This window comes from Humulus lupulus, chromosome 9 (assembly GCF_963169125.1).
Source record: "Humulus lupulus chromosome 9, drHumLupu1.1, whole genome shotgun sequence".
Classification (NCBI taxonomy): domain Eukaryota; kingdom Viridiplantae; phylum Streptophyta; class Magnoliopsida; order Rosales; family Cannabaceae; genus Humulus; species Humulus lupulus.
In genome coordinates this window covers 61,644,070-61,656,281 of record NC_084801.1, presented here as the reverse complement: position 1 = coordinate 61,656,281, position 12,212 = coordinate 61,644,070, and the positions used below count along the sequence as shown (strand labels likewise).

The window sequence follows — 12,212 nt, the reverse complement described above, 5'->3', positions numbered from 1 at the left end:
GAGTTTCACTAACCTCTGAATAACAATACAATATCTCGGATTGAATTACTCTAGTCTCAAACAATTCAAAAGCCAAAAGTCCCTTCCTTGAGCTATCTTTCTCTATTTATAGGCTCAAGGGGGATTACATGAGTTTGTTACAAATATTCTCTCCTAAATAATCGGATACTCAAAAGATTGTGTGAGTCAATTTCGAGATTTACAAAGATCTTTATTGGAACATTAGGTTGCATGTGGAACCATCGACCAGACTGGTCGCAGGTAAAACTAGATTGCCTATTGCTTGTAATGTACCTTCTGGTTGATATCTTAGCAGAGTTCCTCCAAATGTCAGCCACGTGTCTAGGAATCACTTGCCACATCATCTATGCCAGTTTTTTGGATAACACATATATATATATTTTTAATAAAATTGAATCATTATACTAAACTATTATTCTACACCATTAATTATAGTTGGAAAATATATATAATAAAGCTCACCTTAAAATATGTTCTTTAATTAAATTATAGTAACTTCTAATTTTAAAAATCTATCATATTATATACCTTAGAGGGACAAAATACCAATAGCAGAATGTAGTAAAAAGCATATAAAATAACAAATATCCTAAATTAAATTAAGAGCCTAAATTACATAAGAAGAGCATGACTAGGCTTATGTAAAAGACACTAATAAATTTAGAATAAAATTAGAAGAAAAGAAATTTAATTGTAACAAAGATATAGAAATGAAGAATAAAATAAAGAATCAATATATTAAAAATATAATGTGAAACATGAACTTCACTCTAGCCTTTCCACAAGAGAATTTAGCCTAAAATAAGCATTATTTTCACTCAAAGAAATGTAAAAGAAATGAAAGAAAAATAGGAAAAATAATGTTTTTCTCTCTAATTATACTCATCACCTTAATTCCCCAATCTGATGATTTTTCACAATATTTGGCTCTCTATTTATAGTGAAAATATGACCCAAAATGTGTTAAAATCGTGTAAAATATGTGGGAAAAATGGCTGCAAAATAGGTGCAAAGTGGGACAAGTGGGAGACAAGTGCAGCAATAAAGGAGGCATGCTGGCCATGTGTCACACACCGATTGGTTCGGCTTGGAGTGCGTCAGGCGCGTGGGAGACAGCAGCTAGGTGAGTGGGACAGGTGGCGTCTCCTGGATGGCTTGGCAGGTGGTGTCAGGCCCGTCAGGCGGAGTCAGTGGCTGCTTCGGCTCGGCTGGCGTGCGGCTCGGCTTGCGGCTCGGATGGAGGCTGGTGGCTTTCTGCCACATGGCAGCTTCTGAAAGCTTGGGCTGGGATCCTTTTTTGGCCTAAGTTAACTTCAAAAATACCACTTTTCATGATTTCTTCAATTTCAATTCTTTCTTTCTTCTTTCCTTTTCTTTGTGTCAAAATACATTTTATTTTGTGAAAATTAAACACAAATTAAATTAAAATTAATATTTTTAAATATAAAATATATGACAATAAATCCATGAAAATATTAATTAAAACTTAATTTATTTTAAACTTTAAAGTTGATAAATTGATATTTTTGAGCACTAATCACAACCTCCAACTAGCTTATTGCTAGTCTCTAGCAATTCAAGTGAAATAATAAATGTCAACATGATATATTTCCGGTCAAAAATTATAAAATAACTTAAGTATAATCACAGAATGTTAGTAACAGGTCAACAAGAGTTATCAAAATTATTTCGAATAAATCTAGAGTTGTGAGTGTGTGCACCAAACTTGAACCTTCTTACCGCAAACCATAGCACATAAAGCCTTCGAAATTATGCAGAGTAAAAGTCTCAACTCCATTAACCTCTCATGTAATTGAAAATATTTAAAGTTTAAGGGTTTCACTCCTGGAGTTGGAAAAGAAGTAAGCACTCATCAAATGTGTATATATTTAGGACAAACTCTTAAATAATTATTGAAACGAAGATAGGAAATAAACTATTTGGACAACAACCATAAAGAGTACCACAAAACCAGTTTTTCGGGAATTCTAAGTTAAATAGACAATCTTTACATTTATTCTAAGAGCCATAAAATAAAACATGTAATTAATAAACACCCCCGCCCCCCTTTTTTTTTGGAACACGAGAGAAAACATAATTGAAAATAATAGAACTATTGCACTTGCGTTTTTCTTTTTCTTTTTTCTATTTTTTTTCTTCTTTTTTTTTTTTGTCTCTTTTTTTTTATGAAGCACATAATAAAAGGCTCTCTAATAAGATTTGTCTATAGAAAATATTATCCCTCAAACATCATCCATTCATACCACAATACCTTGTCCAAATAATTATAACCATTTCTAAGTATCAATAAAAAATTTTAAGTTGTTTTCTCAAGTCTCACCTCTCACAGAAAAGAAGGAATTATTAAACATGGAAAATTTCTAAACCAATATGTCCTAACAACCATCTTCCTATAATGTTTGGCATGTGCATTAGGTAACTCTAGAGAAACTCTTAGTGATATAGATAATAAAAATTGACTCAAAAGTAACATTTTGCAAGAATAAATATGTAATTTTCAAAAATTTGACCGTGAAAATATTAATATGAAAAAAATTAACATGAACGTGCATGAATATGCTCACCACCCCCAACCAAAATCTGACAGTGTCCTTAATGTCTCAATATATAATAAATGTAAAAGAGCAGGGAAAGAGCACACCTGGATAGCGAGCGTCGAGTGATAGAGCGAATATTGATTCTCTAAAACATGAAAAACTGAAAACACAAAATGATAGCAAAATAAAATAAAAGGACAAAAGGGAAATAAATAGAAAACAAACCTATGTACAAACAGTTTTGAACACTACTCAAACTTGGTAAATCGGTTCCACGAGAGTGACTTCTTCAGGCTGGGTCACCCTCTCTATGTAGTGTTTCAGTCGTTGGCCATTTACTTTGAATTTTCTCCCATCAGTTGGGTCTTTGACCTCAACAGCACCGTTGGGAAGACGGATTTCACAATATATGGGCCAGTCCACCTTGATCTGAGCTTGCCAGGGTGGATATGCAGACGAGAGTCATAAATATGCACTCGTTGGTTTGGCTCAAATTCTTTTCTTAGGATCTACCTGTCATGAGACGCTTTCATTTTAGCCTTGTAGATCCTAGAGTTGTCATAAGCATCGTTCCTTAACTCTTCTATTTCTGACAACTGAAGCTTACTATTGAGCCTTGCTGCCTTGAGATCAAAATTCAGGCTTTTAACTGCCCAATAAGCTTTTTGTTCTAGCTCAACCGGAAGGTGGCAGGCTTTACCATAGACTAGCCTATAAGGAGGCATACCAAGCTGAGTTTTGTAAGTAGTGCGATACGCCCAGAGAGCATCGAGAAGTCGTGAGGACTAATCTTTGCGGTCAGGATTAATCATATTTTCTAAGATTTGCTTAATTTCTCGGTTGGCTAACTCAATTTGGCCATTTGTCTGTGGGTGATAAGGCAATGTAACCTTATGAATTACACCATACTTTTGCATTAAGGTCTCAAAAGAATAGTTGCAAAAATGAGTGCCTTGATCACTTATGATAGCTCGTGGTGTGCCAAACCTAGATAACACATTTTCCTTTAAGAATTTCACAACAATTGTGTTATCATTATTTCGACAAGGCACAACTTCTACCCATTTTGAGACATAGTCTATGGCAAGGAGAATGTAAAGGTAGCCAGAAGAAGGTGGAAATGGTCCCATAAAGTCTATCACCCAACAATCGAATATTTCTATTACAAGAATTGGGTTAAATGGCATCATATGTCATCGGGACAAAGCGCCTAATTTCTGACACCTTTCACATGATCGACAGAAATTGTTAGTGTCTTTGAACAAAGTGGGCCAATGAAGACCACACTGTAAGATTTTTGCAGCAGTCGTTTTCATAGAAAAATCACCACCACAAGCTTCATTATGACAAAAGTTCAGAACACTAAAAAGTTCATCATCTGGAATGCAACGTCTCATAATTTGGTCGGGGCAATACTTAAATAGATATGGATCGTCCCAATAGAAGTTACGAACCTTGACAAAAAATTTACGTTTATCTTGTGCACTCCATGCAGTTGGAAGTTTGCAAGTCACTAAGTAATCAACAATATGAGCGTACCATGGCAACTTAGTGACTGCGAAGAGATTTTCATCAGGGAAGTCATCTCGAATGGTTGGGCCATCAGCGGAATCAGAAAATTCAAGACGAGAAAAGTGGTCCGCTACCACGTTTTCAATTCCTTTCCTGCCCTTTATGGTCAGATCAAATTCCTGTAACAGAAGGATCCACCTAATTAAACGCCCCTTAGCATCCTTTTTGGAAAGGAGGTATTTTAAGGCGGAATGGTCTGTAAAGACTATGATAGGTGAACTAATCAGGTAGGAATGAAACTTGTCAAGTGTGAATACTACAACGAGTAACTCTTTTTCAGTAGTAGAATAGTTCATCTGAGCACTGTTAAGAGTTCTACTTGCGTAATATACAACGAAGGGCTTCCCTTCCCTTCTTTGACCTAAGACGGCCCCTATAGCATAATTGCTAGCATCACAGATGACTTCGAACGGTAAGTTCCAATCTGGTGGCTGAATGATAGGGGCGGAAGTGAGTTTTGCAACGAGCGTTCGAAAAGATTCCTCACACTCAAGTGTCCAACTGAACACAACCTCTTTTGCTAGGAGGTTAGACAAAGGGCGAGCAATTGTCGAGAAATTTTGTATGAACCTCCAATAGATTCCTGCATGCCCAAGAAAAGATCGAATGTCTTTAATAGTCTTGGGGGTGGGCAGCTTTGATATGAGTTCAATCTTTGATTGATCAACCTCAATTCCTCGTTCCAACACGATATGCCCCAAGACTATGCTTGATGGAACCATGAAATGACACTTTTCGCAGTTGAGTACCAAGCCTTTCTCTTTGCAACGTTTAAGCACATACTCTAAATTGAGAAGGCTTGATTCAAAGGAATCTCCAAAGACTGTCAAATCATCCATGAATACTTCCATGCATTTCTCAATCATATCACTAAATATGCTCATCATGCATCGCTGGAAAGTGGCTGGAGCATTGCACAGGCCAAATGGCATACGCTGGAAGGCAAAAGTACAAAAAGGACAAGTGAATGTGGTCTTATCCTGATCTTCTAGAGCAATCTCGATTTGGTAATACCCTGAATAACCATCGAGAAAACTATAAAAGGGATGACCCACCACACGTTCCAATATTTGATCGATGAATGGAAGTGGAAAATGGTCTTTCCAGGTGGCTGCATTTAATTTTCAATAATCAATGCACATGTGCCACCCAATTGTGACCTTAGTAGGAACAAGTTCCCCTTTTCATTTTCTACCATTGTTACCCCTGATTTCATGGGAACAACCTGAGTTGGGCTAATCCATTTACTGTCAGCAACATGATAGATTATGCCAGAATAAGGAAGTTTCAAGACTTTAGTCTTATCTACTTCCTTCATTGTTGGGTTCAATCTTCTTTGAGGTTCACAACGTGGTATAGCCCCGTCTTCCAATTGAATGTGATGGGAGAAAATTAAAGGACTAATACCTTTGATGTTAGCTATCATCCATCCTAATGCATCTCTTTGTTCTTGCAATACATTGATGAGTTGGCACTCTTGTGTGGCATTGATCTTGGAGGATATTATGACAGGGAAAGTGTTGTCGGCTCCCAGGAAAACATGCTTAAGACCGTTAGGAAGTTGGGCCAACTTTTGTTGAGGAGCTTTTTCAATGGAGTGTTTTTGTGTTTCTCGATCTTGAGGGAGTTCCTCAAAGATTGGATTCCAAAACATGGTTCTTCTAAAATTTGGAAGAGGTGATTAAAATGATTAGATGTGTATTTTGCTTCGACCTCTTCCGAAATAAGTGTATCGATCAAATATGATTGGAAACACTCATCATTGTCAGGTGGTTGTTTGCCGATGTGGAAAACATTCACTTCTAGAGTCATGTTCCCGAAAGATATTTTCATGAGACCATTCCTATAGTTATTGAGTGCATTTGCTGTTGCGAGGAAAGTTCTACTGAGAATGATGGGAATTTTGGACTCTATACTCACTTCAGATTGAGTATCCAAGATGAGAAAATCAACAGGGTAATAGAATTTTTCAATTTGAATCAGAACGTCTTCTACTATTCCCCGAGGTTTCTTAACTGATCGATCGGCTAGTTGTAGCACCACAGATGTGGGCTTGAGTTCTCCTAGACATAATTCAAAGTATATTGAATATGGCATGAGATTTACACTTGCTCCTAAGTCTAGAAGGGCTTGACCAAATTCCTGCTCCCCAATTTGGCATGAGATGGTGGGACAGCCAGGATCTTTGTATTTAGGCGGTGTCTTGCAATCAATTACCGCGCTAGCTTGTTCTGCCAAGAATGCATTTTTCTTGACATGGTGCTTTCTTTTAATGGTGCACAAATCCTTGATAACCTTGGCATAAGCCAGCACTTGTTTGATCACATGCAACAATGGCAAGTTGATCTTCACTTGTGTTAAAAGGTCTCGGATTTCACCACGATTTTCCAGTACCTTTCCAGTGGATTTCAAAGCTTAAGGAAATGGTGCCTTTACTGAAATGCTTATTGGCACATCATCCTCTAGAGCGAGCATTGACGTACTCGTTGTCTTAGATAACGGTGAAATCGTACTTTGACCACTTCGAGTAGTGATGGCATTAACCTCTTTGAAATTTGTATCTGCAGAAGAGGAGGCTTGTGCCATGTGTTGCCCTTTTTGAGGGATTAGAGGTTGAGCGGGAAGTCTACCATGCTCTTGAATTGCCAAAGTAGAGTTTATCTTTGTCATTTTTATTTTTATGTCTTTCATTTCCTCTACCATTTGTGTGAAACAAGATTTGAGCTCTTGAGTTGAGGCTATTTGAGTTTTCTCAAGCATTTGCAAAGTATTCTCAAGTGAATTACTTGACTGCATGTTATTTTGAGGAGCAATGTTTGCTTTTGGCGGTTGTTGCTGCTCAGACCTCCATTGGCTTCCCGATGCTTGGTTTGAATCCTTCCAGCTGAAATTTGGATTGTTGCGCCAACCGGGATTGTAAGTGTTTGAGAAAGGGTTATAAGGCTTCTTGTAATCCCATAAATCATTGCATTTTTCCTCATGGATCTCGTGTCTCTACCTTTGCAGCCATGTGGATTCCTCTACCTTCTTGAGATTTGAAAGCCTCGAATTGTTGTCTCAATGATTCAATTTGGATTTTGACATTGTCCTCTTCCCTGAATTGGTAGATTCCAATTGATCGTGGCTTGTCCATAGGACTCGCTCCATTCCATGTGTAGGACTTTTCAGCGAGATCGTCGAGGTACTCGAAAGCTTCATCGGGATCTTTTTGAAGGAATTCGCCATTGCACATCATTTGTATGAATTGTCTTTGTCCGGTTGTGAGACCATCATAGAAATAGTTGATCAGATGCCAGCTTTCGTATCCATGATGTCGGCATTGATTGATCAAATCTCTAAACCTCTCCCAGACCTGATGGAAAGTTTCATGGTCTTTCTGGATGAAGGTAGAGATTTGCCTCTTAAGTCTGCTAGTCTTATGGGGCGGGAAATATTTGGCGAATAATGCTTTTGTCATTTCGTCCCATGTTCTGATGGATCTAGGCCTTAAGGAATACAACCAACTTTTTTCTTTGTCTTTGAGAGAGAAAGGAAAAAATTTCAATCTCACAATGTTGTTGACATCAGCTCAGTTGTTAAATGTAGCCACCACCTCTTCAAATTCCTATATATGCATGTACGGACTCTCATTTTCCAACCCTTGGAAGGTTGGTAAGAGGTTAATCATGCCGGGTTTGAAATCGAAATTTGGCATATTGTTGGGATACATTATGCATGAAGGTGTGCCTGTATGTGTAGGATGTAAATAATCCTGTAGCATACTTGGTTGGACTTCTTGTTGATCAACCATCGTGGGTGGTTCAAGAAGTCTCGGTCAATCGGGAGTGTTTGAACGAATGGAAGAAAATGACGAACTAGGAGAGTTTTCTAAAGTTTCTACTTGTTGTATTACGAATCTCCCCAGTGTGTCTCTATTTTGTGGCATAAATATTTTTTTATTTTGTAAGTATTATAAGCGCAATTGTGTAATAGTGTAATAAGTATACACCAAAAATGTTCCCAGGCCAATTGGGAAGGTTGCCAAGGTACCACTTTAGGCCCAAGAGCTTTTCTAGAACTCCCCGAGGTTCTTAGAAAAGATTAGAGGGTAACGCTAACACAGACCTTATTTAAGAACCAATTTTTCTAAGACAGAACAAGTTTGGCTTTTACTAATTTCCAAAATTACACAAATGTGCTCAATACTTTGTTTTTTTTAATGATTTAAAATTTTGTGCTTTTTTTTTCAGAAAAAAAAAACCTAAATCTAGAAAATAAAGTGCTAAACCTATAAGTAAAATAAATAAATAAAATAATAAAAATAAATACATAAATAAAAATTACTAAGGTAAAAATAAAATAAAAGAGAAATAAACAAAAAATTATACTACTTTTTTTTAAATAAAGAAAAAAAAATTAATTTACTATGCAAACCTTTAATTGTAGAATTACCTCCTCAGCAACGGCACCAAAAATTGATATCACCCAATAAACTACTAAGAAGTCGCAATAGTAATCAGGTTATGTCGTATCTACAAAGAGGTAAAATACAAATAAAAAGAAAGATTAGTAAATTAGAAATAATAAACTTTGAAATAATGTAACTTTGAAAAAGAATATATTTTTTTAAACACTAAATAAACAAAATCGAGGAATTAGAATCTGAAAGAAAATATGGAAGGCATAAGTTTCATTCATGCAAACAAATATATGTTTTTAATAAAATTGATTCATTATACTCAACTATAATTCCACACCATTAATTATAGTTGGAAAATATATATAATAAAGCTCACCTTAAATATGTTCTTTAATTAAATTATACTAACTTCTAATTTTAAAAACCTATCATATTATATACCTTAGAGCAACAAAATATCAATGGCAGAATGCTGTAAAAAGCGTATAATATAACAAATATCCTAAATTATATTAAGAGCCTAAATTACATAAGAAGAGCATGACTAGACTTATGTAGAAGACACTAATAAATTTACAATAAAAATTAGAAGAAAATAAATTTAATTGTAACGAAGATATAGAAATGATGAACAAAATAAAGAATCAATATATTAAAATATAATGTGAAACATGAACTTCACTCTAGCCTTTCCACAAGAGAATTTAGCCTAAAATAGACATTGTTTTCACTCAAAGAAATGTAAAAAAAAATGAAAGAAAAATAGGAAAAATAATGTTTTTCTCTCTAATTACACACTCTCCACCTTAATTCCCCAATCTGATGATTTTTTACAAAATTTGGCTCTCTATTTATAGTGAAAATATGACCCAACATGTGTTAAGATCGTGTACAAAAAAGTGGGAAAAAGGACTGCAAAATAGGTGCAAAGTGGGACAAGTGGGAGAAAAGTGCAGCAATAAAGGAGACACGCTGGTCACGTGTCACTCACCGATTGGTTTGACTTGGAGTGTGTCAGGCCCGTGGGAGACAGTAGCCAGGTGAGTGGGAAAGGTGGCGTCTCCTGGATGGCTCGGCAGGCGGCGTGGCACGTGGTGTCAGGCGCATCAGGCGGAGTCAATGGCTGCTTCGGCTCGGCTGACATGCGGCTCGGAAGGAGGCTGGTGGCTTTCTGCCACATGGCAGCTTCTGAAAGCTTGGGCTGGGCTCCTTTTTGGGCCTAAGTTAACTTCAAAAATACCATTTTTTCATGATTTCTTCAATTTTAATTCTTTCTTTCTTCTTTCTTTTTCTTTGTGTCAAAATACATTTTATTTCCTAAAAATTAAACACAAATTAAATTAAATTTAATATTTTCAAATATAAAATATATGACAATAAATCCATGAAAATATTAATTAAAACTTAATTTATTTTAAACTTTAAAAATAATAAAATGATATTTTTGAGCACTAATCAGTAACTTTTTGGAGAAAAGTGCCATTAGCCTAAAATTAATTAAGCTTAAGTTAGATTAACTAAGAACTAATTAAATGTTTATTTATGCTTAGGGGGAGGAGGTATCTAGAGAGGTAAATAGGTGATTTTGAAGTTCATTTTACCACATATAAATACTTGAAAAGTAAAAAAGTATTCATTATTTACAAATTGTAAAACTTAAGCTCTATGTTTCTCACATCTCTCTCTCAAATTCCATCATTTTGGCCAAGTGCCTTAGGGCTTAAATTTTATGAAATTTTACTTCAAAAAAATTTCTTCTCTCATCTTTCATCTATCCCATGCTTAGTTCGAAGTGCTTGAGTACTAGTTTTATGCTAAGGAAGAACTAGACAAGCTAGATCACCAAAAGGTACATGCTAGACTAACTTTATAAATTTCTTATGTGTTGGTTAGTTTGTGCACTTGGCTGAGTTTATATAGTTGTGAAAACTAATTTTGGGGCTTATAGGGAGTGAATATATGAAGAGGAAAGGTTGAGCAAGGAATTCAAGGTGTTAGAGGTCACCAAAATCCAAACCAAGATCACCAAGAGGTAATTGGTCACCTCCTATGTGTTTTTATTGAATTCTTGTTGAATCTACCATGTTCTAGTTGTTTCATGTCTTTTAATTGATTATTGGAATTATGATAATATTTTTTTTTTACGAATGATTATACATGCATAAGGGTTTGGATGATTGTTAGTGATGTAATCCATCATTCTCTAGGAAAAAATCTTGATTTGTGTGAGAAAATATTTAAGACTTGACTTCCAATGGGTCAAGCGAATTTCGTACGAATCTGATATTAGATTTTCTTGGTTACATGTTATATTTTGACGTGTGTAGATGTACAAAGTGTATAAATGTACAAAAATGCTTTGACATGACCAAGATATAATTTTTGCAAAAATTATGTTTATTCTAGAAAATAGCTTTTCAAAAACTAGTTAAACAATCAAATTTGGATAATAATTTCTATAGGAAAATTATTGAATGTTTAGCTAATTTTTAGAATGAACATTAAATCAATTGGTAAAGTTTCAAAGAAAACTGTTAAAAAGGGTGAGAGTTAGAAATTCGCAAAATTTGACAAAAATTCTGGAAGCTCAAAATAGTTTTTGGACAGTTAATTTTGGAAAACCATTTAACTAAGTAAAAATGTTTCAAACAAATTAATTTTTGATATGTATAATTTTTTCATATCCTAGTATGGGTCTAAGAAATTTTAGACCCAAATAATGAACCAAACTGATTTTATGAATTCCCAAATCCAATAAAAAGATTGTTCTATTTCTACGAAGTTTTAAAATGATGCTTCTGAAAATAGATTTCACTAAGTAAAAATGATTATTTTTGTATTATATTTGGCAAGGAACTCCTTGGAATAGCTATCCCACGTGGTGTAGGGCATGAGTCTCAGTTGTTATCCATGTGGGGTATTGATGACAAGTAGTTCGTCTCTAGTGCGTGTCAAATTTTTGCATCCACATTTGCCCCTAGTGTATGAGAGGGTCTTTAGGTACTCTGGTAGACTTCACGATTTAGTTCCTACTACACACACAAGGTGTTATTGGACCTCTTTATTTTGGTGGTGTGAAGAAACACACTCTGGTGTTGGCGATCCTCATGTTTTCTTGAGAGTGAATGTGAGCCTATCATTTTGCCTCGCGGATCCCAAGGTGAGTGTAAGGCTTAAGTCCTGACCAATGATTGAGTAATGAGTTCAACGACTAGGATGAGTTTGAATTTTATATAAATAGTCCCTTTGGTCAAGGGCATTGTTCTAGCCTAGTTGAGCCTTGTTTCTTAGAACTCTAATAGGTTGGGAGTTCAATCCTTCAATAATTTATTTTTCCTCTTCTTTCCCTTTTTTTTCTATATATATATGTACCAGCCTACACTTATCTAGCTAAGTACTAATGAGGGCTCATTTCCTTGTCTTCGTAGGTGTGTAGGCACAGGGGTGTTGAAGCAAAGTAACCATGGTGCGTGCTGGTATTCTTGACGCCAAGTACTTTGGTAGCAGCGGTTATTGGCATCTCTATTGATCAAAGGTATTCTCTCATCACCCTCTTCTTTAGTGCCCTTGTGCTTGGTGGTCTAAGTTAGCATCTGGAAGTGGTTGTTTTATCCTAGAGGCTTCACAAGAGAAGTTATGTATTTGCCCCTATTAGCATGTAC

At 35.6% G+C, this 12,212-nt stretch overlaps 1 non-coding gene across 1 annotated transcript; it reads left to right on the top strand.

Annotated features, from left to right (window-relative positions):
* The first annotated feature begins 7,453 nt into the window (after positions 1–7,453).
* LOC133802776 (small nucleolar RNA R71) lies at positions 7,454–7,560 on the top strand. Its single transcript, XR_009877522.1, has one exon. It is a non-coding gene; the product is annotated as a small nucleolar RNA R71 (small nucleolar RNA).
* Positions 7,561–12,212: the final 4,652 nt, after the last annotated feature.